This window comes from Halichoerus grypus, chromosome 10 (assembly GCF_964656455.1).
Source record: "Halichoerus grypus chromosome 10, mHalGry1.hap1.1, whole genome shotgun sequence".
Classification (NCBI taxonomy): domain Eukaryota; kingdom Metazoa; phylum Chordata; class Mammalia; order Carnivora; family Phocidae; genus Halichoerus; species Halichoerus grypus.
The window spans coordinates 69,196,301-69,201,113 of record NC_135721.1 but is presented as its reverse complement, the minus strand read 5'-3'; the positions used below and the strand labels follow the sequence as shown (position 1 = coordinate 69,201,113).

Sequence of the window (4,813 nt, the reverse complement as noted above, 5' to 3'; positions counted from 1 at the left end):
TGCCATATTTTACATAGTCTTCTAAAACTTAGTTCTTGGCTTAAACTACTTCTAGTTTCACCCATATAGATGTATGTACCTGTCGTTCATTGACTTTTCACTGTATAATATTCCACTGTATAAATATACAATTTATTTATTGATTCTTCAGCATGGGAATATGTGAGCTATTATCAATTCTTCGTCATTACCTCTAATGCTATGAACATTCTTTTTTTTCTTCAATGATAAATTCATTTATTTTCCTGAATTTAGTTTGCTGTGTGCTGTTCCCTGCGAAGATAGGGCAACCACACAATGTCCTTGAGGCCCCAGTCGCAGACCTCAGTATTATCCATAGGCAGCAGAATACATCAGAGGTCCAAGAGAAATCTTCCAACCTAGGCCAGGTATTTTGGTTTCAAATAGTCACCCAGCTCCTCTATACAGGCCCAGAAAGATGGTCCTTCTTCCCCACCTAGGAAAAGTTGATAGCAGTGCTTTGAAGAATACTTTGACCCTGAGGCTCCTCTGTCACCATTGCCTGAGGGAACTTGAACTGGTAGTGGCCACAGTGTACAAATCCCAGGAACTTGGCTTCCATGTCATTTTCTCGGAGTGCAGCCACGGTTTGCTCAGCTGTTCCTCAGAGGGTCTCCTCAGGCTGCCATTCTGCCTGTGGGAGTATCCAAACATGCTGGTCTCCAAGCTTCTCTTTGACCAACACAACAAGGTTCCTGTCTAGCTTCTGATGCAGTGGTCATTCTTTTTATTGGCTTCTCAATAATGCAAGCTACAAGTCAGCTTTCTTCTTTGCCAGTTACTGGGCTTCATCCAAAGCACAAAGCTCAAGGTCTGAATACATGATTCTACCTCCATCTGCTGTAATAGAGCCGCAATATCTGAGGCCAGCGGTGGCCACTGCAGGCACAACATGCCCAACAGGCACCTTAGGACCTGCTGCTCCAGAGTGTGGCCACAAGAACCCAGGCAACTGGCCCAGAGCCCCTTGATGCACTGCCAGTCGTTCGCCACCCCTTAACAGTCTGCCTTATGGGTGCTGCCCTTTGTCTGCCCTCTCCTGCTATTAACGTTCTTGTACATGTTTCCTGATGCACACGTGCAAAAATTTCCCCAGGGTAAATCAATGGAATTCTTTGGTTACAGCATGGTACTCTTGAGAAGAGGCAGTTTAAAATAATTATGTTCATAGAACTAGGTACTCAGAACTTTCTTCATTGCTATATTTAAGTCAAGAGGACAAGAAACTTGGTTCAGAAACAAAAAACAAAAAAACATTATATAGGTTCCAACTAGTTCTCTTTTACTTTGGATTTTGTTCCTAAATTTTATTTCATGTCATCAGAGCCTAGTTGTAACGTATGTTCTGGACCATGACTTTAAAACATACTCCAGGATGTCATCTTAGCATAGCAGTAGAACAACCTAGGAGAAACACTTTGCAATGACCTGTCCATGGATTTTCTGAAGCAGAAAGAGTAGGTGTGATTTCATCATTGATTATAAATATTTATTGAACATTCCCATGGTGTTGGAACTTGGACTCAGGGAACAGTAAGATGAATGAAAATGAGAAAGGTGAAGTCTGGAAATCCCAGCGGGTCCACAAGGTGGTACAAGTGCCAGTTGTGAGAACATGTAATCAAACAAAGGAGTAAACTGTTTCAGAGAGGGTGCTCAGGAATAAGTGACCATACGAGGGATTGAGGACAAGGTAGTTCCTAAATTGCACAAGCAGAATAGAGACACCATTCATCAACAGACTAACCTGGCAAAGATCTAGAGCAACTTGCTATTCAGGCAAGGTAGACAAATCAAGGGGAACTCATTTGGAGGGCAACTTAACGAAAACCACAGAGCCATGTGTGCATATTATAAAAACTTACAAACAGGTCTTATGAGTGTGATGAGATGAAGAAAATTTTATTCATAAAAGTGCCTCTTAGGGAGAATACTGTATTTACTTGAAAGGCAAGCAGCAACAACTATTCTTAGGATAAAAAACTCAGACACTAAAGGCATCAATAATGGCCAAGATTTTACAGAAAGGGATTTTACCAGAGATGAGAGAGAGAGAGAGAGAGAGAGAGAGTTGACAGAAGAAAGTAGGTAAGGAAGGAGAACAGATTACAGGACTAAATTAAAAATCCTTTCTACCACTGCTTCTATATATCTTTAGCAAAAACATTCCCATGAAGTATACATGTGGGTAGATTTTTAAATCAAATCTAGTAAAGGCTGAATTTCAAATTTAGGTGGAGGCAGGGTGGAACCAAGATAGGATACAAAGATGGGAAAGCTGGAAATGCACGTAACCCAGGGAAAATAAGTAGGGATCTTTAAACTACCACAGGAATAACTTTGGTCTACTGTGAACTGTGGAAATCGTATGCAAATGAATTCACTTAGATCTACAAGGAGTTAGAAGCTCTTAGCTAACTCCTGCTTTGCATAGGGAACCTGCAAGAACCCCAATCCTACCTGCCAGCTGAAGTGCTGAGATTAATACAGGACCCTTGGCAAGACTTATGTTAGACTGCTCTGATGAACAGTCTAAACCTAAAGTTTCTCATGTACCCCACACTTGGATTCCAAATTTTCTACAGGGCCAGTAGTTGATTTGAGCTCATAGGGGTAGAGTGGACTGGGTGATTATGTTACAGTGAAAATACTTCAGGCAAGGGATCCAATACATAGCACACACACCTCACGATGGACATGTGGAATCAGTATAAATGCCAAAAACCGCCTAAAAAGACAGCCCGTACTGAAAACTGTAGTTGCCTATGTATATAGAATATGGATTGTTTTGAAGGTTAGCCTCATGAGGTTTTGAAATAGTTTGCCTATTTTTTTTTAAGTTTAGGTTAAGATACACCTTTATAGATGAACCAGGTGAAGGCATTAAAGAGATATCATGGTGGAGTACACAATGAAAAAAACTGAAAATGAAAACACAACAGATTCTGCAAAGACAGAGACATGGAGAACAATGGGAGGTATTGGGGAGAGACTAGGTGGCAAAAGAAGAGCCAAATAGTTGGCAACATCCAGCACATCCAGCCAGAGCATTAGTTTTCTCATGGATTTAGTTTGGCCACCTTTCTATACCCGATATGCTTTTTATTAAGTGCTACAAGTAACCTGTAATATGGCTAGATTAAAAAGTAAGGGGAAAATGAAAGGTAAGACCCCAAAGTCATATCCTATTGATCAAAAGATTTTTTTTTAATCACCATAGAGTTTTCCCTTCTCTTTTAAGGGAAACAAATCTAAGGTCATCTTCCTTGGCTTTGTATAGTATTTGTCTACCAACCAGCAGTTTTGTTTCCCTTTTCCACCCTCATCTTTTATCTTAACCACCTGGTTGTCCGGCCCTCCCCTCCACCCCAGTCTGACACTGGGGTATGTGAGTTTCCCACTCAGACTTTAAAAGAGTACTCCTGAAGATTCCAGCCTTGGATGTATGTTTTCCCACACTATTCTTTCTGTTGAGAACAGCAGAGTATCAAGGTTAAGAACACATCGTTTGGAGTCAGTCTGCATGGGTTCAAATCCTGAGTCTACCACATACATACAAGTGTTACCTCTGACGATTACTAACTCCCTCTGGATCACACTTTATGAAAGGGTGACAATAATAGTGCCTTCCTCTCCAGACTGTTATGAACATTAACAAATGCTAAGAACAATGCCTGGCACACAACACTGTGAACTCTTTGGCATTATGATGATGATGCTTAGAAAAGAAACACATCCACTCCTGTATCTTCATTTATTTATTTATTTTAAAGATTTATTTACTTATTTTAGAGAGAGAAAGAGAACGTGCCCAAGCAAGAGAGACAGAGGGAGAAGGAGAGACAATCTCAAGCAGACTCCATACTGACCCCAGAGCCCAAGGTGGGGCTCATCCTCATGACCCTGAGAACACTACCTGAGCCAAATCTAGCAGTCTGATGCCTAATAAGCTGCTAAACTCCTTTTGGATATTGTCACCAGATTGTTCTGCTAGGACCTCCACTTAACATGCCCAAAAGTGAAGTCTTCTTTTTTTTTTTTTTCCTCAGACTATTTGTCTGTCTCTGTTCTGTGTTTTCTACATGATATCACAATCGTTCCATTCACCCAATCTCAAAACCTACTTGTCAACTTAAACTGCTTATTCTTCAATTTCCCTATCTCATCAGTCTGAGGGTTTTTTTTTTTTTTTTTAAGATTTTATTTATTTATTTGACAGTGAGAGACACAGCGAGAGAGGGAACACAAGCAGGGGCAGTGGGAGAGGGAGAAGCAGGCTCCCTGCCAAGCAGGGAGCCTGACATGGGGCTCAATCCCAGGACCCCGGGATCATGACCTGAGCCGAAGGCAGACACTTAACCAACTGAGCCACCCAGGCACCCCCTGTCTGAGTTCTAGCTATCCTTTTCAGATATGCCCCTCATATGTGTCTACTTGATTTTTTTCCCCATTTCTTCTTCACTGCCTGACTCTAGACACTCCTAACTGCTTATTTGAATTACTGCCGTAGCCTGTGAACTGGTCTCCCTTCCTCTACTCTCCTGCTCTTTGAACATACCTTCTACGTGAGCAGCAAATCATCATGTTAAAACCCTATCTGCCCTAATTACTCCCTTGCTCAAATTACATTAAATTTACAACTATTTAATAGTACTTTAAAGCTCATTAGGTAGATTTTCAAGGTGCTTTATGATCTGCCCACTAGGTATGTCTTCACATTTGTCTTCCATGACAATCAAAGCTTTCTCTGCTCCACTCATGTTCACAGCTCCCAGCTTTCCAACCACACCTA

General features: G+C 41.2%; 1 pseudogene; it reads right to left on the bottom strand.

Moving 5' to 3' along the window:
• Nucleotides 1-353: 353 nt before the first annotated feature.
• Nucleotides 354-915, bottom strand: LOC118553119 (large ribosomal subunit protein mL46 pseudogene; annotated as a pseudogene).
• Between the last annotated feature and the right edge of the window lie 3,898 nt (nucleotides 916-4,813).